This window comes from Mandrillus leucophaeus, unplaced genomic scaffold (assembly GCF_000951045.1).
Source record: "Mandrillus leucophaeus isolate KB7577 unplaced genomic scaffold, Mleu.le_1.0 Scaffold852, whole genome shotgun sequence".
Lineage (NCBI taxonomy): Eukaryota > Metazoa > Chordata > Mammalia > Primates > Cercopithecidae > Mandrillus > Mandrillus leucophaeus.
The window spans coordinates 1,197,827-1,208,170 of NW_012109275.1; positions in this window are offsets into that span (position 1 = coordinate 1,197,827).

The window sequence follows — 10,344 nt, forward strand, 5'->3', positions numbered from 1 at the left end:
ATAAAAATGCATTATATTTTGAAAATTGCTGAGAGGGTAGATTTTAAGCGTTTTTCCCACAAAAAGTGAGGTAATATGCATGTTAATTAGGGTCCATTGAGCCATCCCACAATCCGTACATATTTCAAGACATCATGTTATTCAAGATGAATACTTACAATTTTTATTTGCCAATTTATAAAAGCTTAAAATGCTTATATACTTTATTTAATCCTTACAACAACCTTATGAAGTAGGAACTATTATTATCCCTGTTTAGCATGTGAGGGAACCAAGGCACAAAGGAATTAAATAACTCAAAGAAAGTCTCTCAGTTCATAAGTGCTCAATCTGCAATTCAAATACAGGGAGCAACAATTCTAACTCAAGTTTACTAAAAACATAAGAAAAGGATATTTTGCTTATTTTATCTTCACTTAAAAATAAGGGTTTTCTCTGGAAGTCAACAAATATTTAATAAGCCAACCTGAGTCTGAGAGTGAAATTTCCAAACTCAAATGATCAAAATATCAGAACAAAAATACTAGTCAGTCCATTATTTAGCACAGAACCCATCTGTTGGGACTGGTTATCCTAAATGGTGGGTTGTGGGAGAGAAGTTTTTCCTTGCCTTGAAAGTACTACTGCTAGAATATCAGTAATATTTTACTTATAGGCCTCCTCAACCTGCTGGTATCAGAATGTTTTAGAGAATAGCAGATGCAGAGAATCTAATGTCTGATGATCTGAGGTAAAACAGTTTCATCCTGAAACCATGCATGAAATCACTTCATGAACGTGGCCTGAAGTGGAGACATCATCTCTTCACACCAGCAGAAATAATTCACAAGCCCCAGGAAGTCACCACTCCTGTCAAAAATCACCAGCAACAAGAAGTTCAGATATAAGCTAACTTCTCATTGGTTTAAAGCAGTTTTCCTCAACCTTTTTTTCATTATTGTTCCCTAAAAATGCTTTTTTATTTATTTTTATTTTTACTTTTTTTACTGAGACAGAGTCTCGCGCTGTTGCCCAGGCTGGAGTGCAGTGGCGTGATCTTGGCTGACTGCAACCTCTGCACATTTTTTCCTAATTGTCTCCACCATGATATGTAAATACCACACATATATTATATGTCTGTTTATGTAGTGTGAATCTTTGTAGGTCCACAAACCATCATAAGATCTGAATTTTCTCATCCTCCAAGAGCCAATTTTCATTCTCTTGGGGTGATACTGCTTTTGTAAGAATGCATGGTATTATGGACTTTGTGTTTGTGTTCTCCCGAAATTCATATGTTGAAACCCTAACCCCCAGTGGAATGGTATTAGAAGGTAGGGTCTTTAGGAGAAGGTCATGAGGATGGAGCCCTTGTGATATGATTATTGTGCTTCTAAGAAGAGACACAAGGCAGCTTGCTTCCTCTCTCTGCTCTCTGGCCATGCGAAGACAGAGCAAGAAGACAGCCATCAGCAAACCAGGAAGAGGAATCTCATCCCAACCTACCCATGATGGCACCACAATCTCGAACTTTCCAGCGTCCAGAACTGTGAGACATAAATTTCTATTGTTTAAGCCAAGAGTCTATCGTAATTTGTTAATAGCAGCCCAGACTGACTAAGACACATGATTCAAAGCGATTAGTTTACGACTCTAAAAGTAATTCTGGGAAATGGAGCTGTCTCATGGCCTCAACAAAATTCTAACAATGGCCAAGTTCCCTTAAAAAATTAGGTTACAGCCTTCCTTAAATGTAGTAGGCATTATTGCTATCAATAGTTTTGGAATATAGTCAGATTGCAAACATACTTCCACATGATTTGGCAGGGACCATGTGCCTAGTTCTGTCCAATGAATTGTAAGTTAAAGGATCATATATGACTTCCAGGCCAGAACTTTCTATTGCTGGTTCAAAAACCTACAGCTCTCTTTTCCTCTATCTAGTGATAAGCAAAATTCAAGATGGCAGCTTTTTTGTCAGCCTAGGTTCCAATGGGAGGAGGTATGGAGCAGAGCTCCCAGCTGACCTCAGTGCATAAGAGATAGACCACTAAGATTTAAAGGTTGTGTTTACTGCAGCACAACCCAGGTTACCTTACTGACACGTTGGGTCATTCATTTATTCATTTAAATGAATGAGAACCCACCATGTGCTAGATACTGTCTTAGGCACTCAGGATATAGTCATAACTAGACAAATCTTTGTCCTCATGGAACTTATATTCTAATAGAGGAATCTAGTGAGATCAAATGCAGCCAATGCTTCAGCCCAGACAAGGAGGAATATATTAGGGAAGAAAATTAATCCTTCTTCTTGAGGACAAGCTAAAGTTATCAAATTCCATCCTATGATTTACTTTCAACTCTCTTCTCCAAGATGAAGGCAAGTCCAGAGAACACTAGTCCCTCTGCCCCTCTCCCAGGACACCAAAGGAATGTAAAATCTTGTCCTTTGAATTTTGAAGGTAAGTGATTTGGGAAGGTTATTGGGGAATCTTTGAAGAAAGTGCAGAAATCTGTGAAGGGGCCTTCCAGATTGCAGGAACTTAAAGGGACAGGGATGTGAAACTGCAGATATCCCTTGCACACTAAATCCATCACAGAAGCACCAAGTGATTAGATGAACTAATTTACCAGAACATCAAATTGGGCTCTTAAAAGTGATTTTATTTTGTCTAAGTCTCCATAATACTCATTATGAGATGTTCATTTCCCACAGGATGAAGCCCATTTTTCCTTAAGAGGAATCCTGAACAGATAATACAAACAATTAAATGGAAATAAACCATTTTAACCACCCCCCTACCCCTGGATACCTCCAACCCCTGCAGTTCAAATGCCCCAGCCATCAAAGCTGGCCAGCCCAAACCAGCTGCTTAAGATCATCCTTTGAGGTTCAATGAACTAGGGCTTTGTTAGATCAGGAGTGAGAACAGATTTCAAAGACAAGTGCCCTCTTTGGGAAATGATTTCCTAATGACCTCTTCGAATTACATACTTTTTCTCAGAATACAGTTAGGTCCTAATCCTTATTCCCTCCACTGTGAATCTCCCCCGTAAACCCCTTGGTGAAGCATGGCTAGAAGAAAATGATAAGAGAAATGGTGAGATCTCCCCAACTCATGACATAATTTCACTGATTAACCACTGCCTAAAAATATAAAATGAACTAGAGACAAGATGCCCTCCATTTCTGACTCTGCACATTCTAGATAACTTGATTCTATGTCTTTATATCTTGGTTTAATTTCAGAAAATAAAAGGTTTCCAGATGTTAAATCTTGCAATTAGATCATATTTAAATTTCTTGCCTTGTCACCACTGTCTAATACTAACTAATAATAACTAAAGCTATTTCTTTTTTTCTTTTTTAATCATTTTTATTCATACATAATATGTATACATATTTGGGGGGAAACGTGATAATTTGAGACATTTATATAGTGGGTAAAGATCAAATCAGCGTAACTGAGATATCCATCAACTTACAGCTCTTTCTGAAGATTTTCAATACTTAGGTAATTCTGCTTGGAATTTTCAGCTAAAAACAAACACATATTTGAGATTTAACATCAATTGATTTTTTTTTTCCTGTAAAGTTGTTTGAGATAACAATAATTTTTAAAGGATACACACCATAAATTAAGCTGTCTGGCTTTAGCCTAGGGCTAATATTATTGCTCAGAAATTTATGAAAAGGCTGTCTATATATAGAATTAATATCATAATATCAGAAGAGAAAAAGAACAGAAAACAAACATGAATCGATCTAGTTACTAGAAGCAAACACACACAATGAAACTCAAATATCAATTACGTTGAGAATGTTCATAATAATCTGCTGTTTAAAAAAAATACTTGCCTGGAAAACAGGATTAGGAGTGAAAATTCAGTTTTCTGACATTAACTATGTAGATGACCTCAGGAAAGTAACTTTGCACACTGACTGCCAGGCATCGTAGGAAGCAGTTTTCATGAATGAACGCATTTACTCTTCATGTCATAACCTTCGTGGCAAGTATTATTATTATCCCCACTTAAGAGACAGGAATCTGGTGTTCAGATAAGTTAAATAACTTATCTAAGGTCACAAGTTTCAAGAGCAGGTCCTTTACCTTAACTCTTTCATTACTGGATGATCTTTAAAGTCTCATACAGGCTTAACACTCTGGGCTTCTAAAATCTTTAGTTCTAACACTGCACCCTACTGCTTCCTTTCTAAAATTATGCATAATTCTGACATGTTTATGGGTTTTTTCCTCTTAAAATATTTTATTTTGAAGACATCAGTCTGAAAACTTAGATGAAATCTTTTGCTTAGTTTAAAATTTTAAGAGAAGATGAAAAACAAAGAAGGAAGAAAACTCCACTGATTATTTCTTAAACATTTGGCCCAAAGGAGTGACCTGTAGCTCCATGTAGACTCTTCCTGATTTTTCCCAAGGGAATGGAGTTACGATCAATCAATTGAAAGAAGCCCGAAGTGATGGAAACCAACAAGAATATGTCATAGGAGCATTTATTCATTCCTTTGTACTTTTTTTGTTTATTTCTTTTCAAATAGCCCCATTAAACCAAGACTGATTTAGGACCCTGCCATCTCACTCTGATTTTATTGGTTTGTTTATTTATATATCTATTTATTTTAGAGACAGGGTCTTGCTCTGTTTCCCAGGCTGGAGTGCAGTGGCACTATGTAGCTCATTGCAGCCTTGAACTCCGGGCCCAACTAATCATCACTATGGCAGTGACCATCACCACACCCAGCTAATTTTCAAAATTTTTTTGTAATTTTAAAGGCTGGATTGTGCTGTTGCTCAGGCTGGTTTCAAACTCCTGGACTCAAGGTAATCTTCCCACATTGGCCTCCGAAACCACTGGGGATTACAGGCATGAGCCACTGCATCCAACCTGACTCTCATTTTAAAACTGCAAACCAGAAAATCATCATGGCAAAGGGGCTCAGCACAAGGACTCAGAAAGCCAATGCCTGATTTAAAACCTGTCTTCTGTGTATTTGTTAATGTGAAACTATGATTTAACCTCCCTGTGCCTCAACATACTCATGTATAAAATGGGGACAGTAGTACCTTCTTCCCAAGGTTGTTTTGAGGTTAGCATGCCATAGAATACCTATTACACACACAATACATGATGGCTATCATTCTAACTACTTTATAGTTATGAGAGCGCAGTTTGAAGCTGATGTGGTTTGGGTCTTTGTCCCCACCAAATTGTAATCCCTAATGTTGGAGGTGGGGGCTGGTAGGAGGTGATTAGATCATGGGGGCAGATTTTTCATGAATGGTTTAGCAGCATCTTCTTGGTACTGTCCATGTGACAATGAGTGAGTTCTCATAAGATCTGGTTGTTGAAAAGTGTGCAGCACCACCCTGCTCCCTGTCTCTTGCTCCTGCTCCTGACAAGTGAGATGCCTTGCTCCCCCTTTGCCTTCTGCCATGATTGTAAGCTTTCTGAGGCCTCCCCAGAAACAGAAGCCACTATGTTTCCTGTACAGCCTGCAGAACTGTGAGCCAATTAAACCTCTTTCCTTATAAATTACCCAGTCCCAGGTGTTTCTTTATAGCAGTGGGAGAACGGACTAATACAGAAGCCCTAATCACAAATTTCTAACTCTCCTGAAGCAAATATTTTCTTTGATGAACTTCTACACACTCAGGAAATTTAACTCCTTAAGAATTATGTTTGAGCATTTTCTATGAACCAGACACTATTCTGTATACTTTATGAGTATAACTAAGGCAATTCTTCCTTTGAATCTCACCAGACAGTTACTGTTATTATATCCATTTTACAGAAGAGGAAACTGAGGCATAAGGAGGTAAGAAATCTACCCAAAGTCACTAAGGAGATAAATGATACAGAATCTAGGCCCTATGACCCAGGGCCCCCAGTCCTACATTCTCTGAACTCGCAGCCCTACTTTTCCATTCTCCCTGCACCCTGCCCCAACTCAGGGCCTTTGCATAAGCTGCTCCATCTGTCTGGAACACATCTGCACTGAACCTGGACCCTCCTTCATGTGGATAATTCTACCCTTCCCTTTCTCAGGACTTCTCCATCACCTTTTCTACCTCCAGGTACACAACAGGCCATCCACAGTTCTCCTAAAACCTCACCTCTGACTTTCAGCCTCCTCAATGTAAGTGCAACACTGTTTCCAGGGGCCCCTGCTTGGCCACCATCTCCATAAAGGCGGGGACTGGGCCTTATTTTTTTTGGTGCCTACCACCACAACATCTGGGAGCACAGAGTAGGTGCTCAGTAAATGTGACTGGTACAAAATTCTTTAACTCACCTCTTTACTAAGTACCCAGTAGGCCCCTACCTAGCCTTGTGCTAGCCCTGGGAATACAGTGGTGAACAAAACTCAACCAGACAGAATAGTAATAGAAGGATTTTAGAGAAATGGTTAAGACTCTGGATCTTAAAGACAGATAACCTAGCCTCAAATCCAAGCTCTGTCAAGTTTTGTGAGGCTGGGCAAGTTATTTAGCTTCTGTGATGATTAATACGGGGTGTCAACTTGATTGGATTGCAGGATGTCTAGACAGCTGGTAAGGTGTTGTTTCTGGGTGTGTCTGTGAGAATGTTGCCAGAGGAGATTGACATGTGAGTCAGTTGACTGGACCCACCCTCAATGTGAGTGGGCACCACTCAATCGGCTGCCAGCATGGCTAGAACAAAGCAGGTGCAAGGAGGTGGGATAATCTGTCTTGCTGGGTCTTCTGGCTTTCATCTTTCTCCCATGCTGGATGCTTCCATCTGTTCCTCCTGCTCTTGGACATCAGACTCCAGGATTTTTGACCTTTGGACCCTTGGACTACTTACACCAGTGGTTTGCTGGGGCTCTCAGTCCTTGCCACGGATTGAAGGTTGCACTGTAGGCTTTCCTGCCTTTGAGGCTTGTAAACTCAGACTGAGCCACTATTGGCTTCTTTCTTCCTCAGCTTGCAGTTGGCTATTGTGTGGAACTTCACCTTTAACTGTGAGCCAATTCTCCCTAATAAACTCCCTTTCATATAGACATATATCCTATTAGTTCTGTCCCTCTGGAGAACCTTGACAAATACAGCTTCTGTGTGCCTCAGCTTCCTCACTTATATAGTGGTACTATGCATATAAAAGTATCATCATTACACAGTTGCTCTAAGAATTAAAAGAGTTAATTTACTTAAAGTGTGTAGGACAGTCCTGGCCCCCTAGGAAGCACACAGAAAGTCAGCTCTTATTGTTAACTGTCTTGGAACTTATATTCTAGGGGGGTGGAATGGGGAGGGGATAGACACATGCCATCCCAAAATGTAATACAATGGGATAAGGAGATATCTGGCTAAACGATATAAAATTGCCACATCTGTGGGTCAAAAATGGTTACATAGAGGCAATTTTATATGGTACGAACTAAAATGTACAGAGAACATAGACAAGGGAGCAACTAATTTTGCTTGGAGAAGTAAAGAAAAGCTCCACAAAGAAATTGCACCTTAACTGGGCACAGTGGCTATTACCTGTAATTCCAGGGAGGCTGGGAAACCTTGGGAGGCTGAGGTTGGAGGATTTCTGGAGGCCAAGAGTTTGAGACCAGCTTGGGCAACATAGCGAGACTTCATTTCTACAAAAAAAAAAACCCAAAAAAGTTAGCCGTGCATGGTGGCACATGCTTGTAGTGTCAGCTACCAGGGAGACGGAGGCAGGAGGATTGCTAGAGCCCAGGAAGTAGAGACGGCAGTAAACCATAATCATGCCATTGTACTCTAGCCTGGACAACAGAGCAAGACCGTATCTTACAAACAAAAAAGAAATTGTACCCTGATGGAGCCCCACAGGATGAGTAGACAGTCACTGGACAGAGAAAGGGAGAAATGGTATTTGAAGGAGAACAACAACAGGAGCAAAGAAGGGGGCTTAGTAGAGTGTGACCAACAGATGCTGACAGAACTCAGAATCTCTTTTGGGAATGTCAGAATTGAATACCATAAACGAACCAAAGGATTGCTAATCACACCAAGCTCATTCTGGCTTCAATGTTGTAAGTGATATTAGTGTTTTTTAAAGGGTTAAGAAAGCATTATGGCATAAAAGCAAAAAGTATACATGGGTTTTGGTGCCAGAAAGACCTGGTTTGAATCCCAACTCTACTATTTGCTGAGTGAGTGAACTTGACCAAATCACTTAACTTCTATGAGCCTCAATATCCTCATCTGTAAAATGGGTTAAATATGACTTACCTAGCAGGATGTTTGTAAAGATTAGAGGAAATGTATATAAAGCATTTAGCAGATTATCTGATACATTAGTGTTTTTCAATTAAGAGTAACTCCTTTAATAGTATTACTAATGTCTTTGAGGCCTCAGTGCTTTCTAGAAAGAAGATTCACTGGTAACCTGCAGGGACTAGTAACTCTAATTATAATAAGTCTATGTGATTTAAGGTAAATACTATGATTCCCCAGGCAGAAGACTTTAAAAAGACCAAGATTTATTGTGCTGAGAAGGTGCATACTCCAAAGAACAACTACATCAATTAATATTTGCATAGCAAGTGTCCATATGTGAAGTACTTTCTGATGGGTTAACTCATCTGCTAATCACAGCGGGCTTATGATGGAAATTTATATTAATGGAAGTTCATATTAGTTCCCCATTTGGAGAGAAAACAAGCTTCAGAGAAGTCCTTGCTGAAGGTCCTGTTGTGGCAAGTGGTGGTGAGAAGTCTTATTGATGAAAATGTAGACTATGGCTTTGTCTCTCCCTTAAAAGACTGAAAACATAATTTGTTTGGAAGGTTTCCGTTAATAGTGCAGGAGATTATACAATCATAAAATTTTTGAGTGGGGTTTATCAAAGCTCATCTCCCTTAGTCATCTCATTTTACAAAAGAAAACTGAGAAAAGAGAAATTAAATGACTCTTCTGTAGTCACTTTGAAAATTCATAGCTGTGCTTCTAGTTGCAGATGGAAGATTTAACATATGCTTTACATTACATTCCATCCCCCAAGCTCACTAAAAAGACAATAAAGGGACTGATTTTAAAGACATTCACTCATAAAGAAAAAAAGAATTAGGAGGAAAACAACAACAACAACATTTTGGAAGATGGAAAGCAGATGGTAGAGGGGTAACTGGCTTAGCCGAACCATGAAGGCTGAAATTTAAGTTGACCGGACAAAACCCAGAAGCAACCTGATTTGCATTGCAAAACCCTGGAAAGGCTCAGGAATTGGAAGCAAGAAGTACATGTGAAAGTGGGGATGCAGTTGAGGCAGACGCAGAATTGTTAATAGTCTATTTGAGTATCAGTTTCTTCACCCTCCTGGCAGGAGACTGAAGACAGGAGACTCTCTGGAGAACATGTTTCAGAAAGATCTAGACAAGAGATGGCAGGCACTACTCAGGGCAGGAGCACCCCCACTGAAAACAAGGAGAGTTACTGAAACAGTACATTCTGAATGGTGAGAACCCCAACCTCCTGGTCTACTTTGGCTCCCAGAACACTGACAGCCAATTTTTAGCCCTTGAGCTAAAGACTGAATGATTCTGTCCTGGGTACTCAGTAAACACCTAAAGATGCTAATGGTTAGGCATCCTCTAGTGAAACAGCCCAGCCAGATCACCTTAGTAACACCCAGTAGTCAACAAGTCCTATCCATGCACACAGACATTTCTTCAGCTGCTTCCTGCCCCTGTCTTGTGGTTGCCAGATTTAGCAAATAAAAATGTGGTCTTTGGGACATATTAAAAATGTATTCATTGTTTATCTGAAATTCAGATTCAAATGAGTGTTCCTTATCTTGTCTGGCAACTCTATTCTCTCTTAAATAAGAATGGACATCCAAGAATCACCAGATCTTTCAGGAAAACCTCAGCAAGAAAGACAGTGATTTAAACATACTAATGAGGGAAAAGAAACAAAGATGAAAAAAATGCAAAGAAAAAATAATTTCAAAAATAGTGCCATTCATTTCCTCAAAAAGTTAAGACAAGATACTGTGGCTTTGAAATAAGAACAGTTTGTTATAAAAAGAAATACTCAAATATCATCAAAAGGCTATTGTTAATTACAGTTATTGGAGCAGAAATGAAGGAAAAGCAGAAATACAGAAAAATAAAAATAGGAAATGGAGGGAAAAATTATAAAAGAAATAATTCAAGAAAATTTCCCATAATAGAGGAAATGAGTTTCCAGACAGAAAGTACCCTTGGAGCACAAAGGGTGACAAAATGCTCCCAATAAGGAAATAGTAAAATAGAAGGGAGCAGGTAGGGAAGGAAGGAAGGAAGGAAGGAAGGAAGGAAGGAAGGAAGGAAGGAAGGAAGGAAGGAAGGAAGGAGAAGGGAAG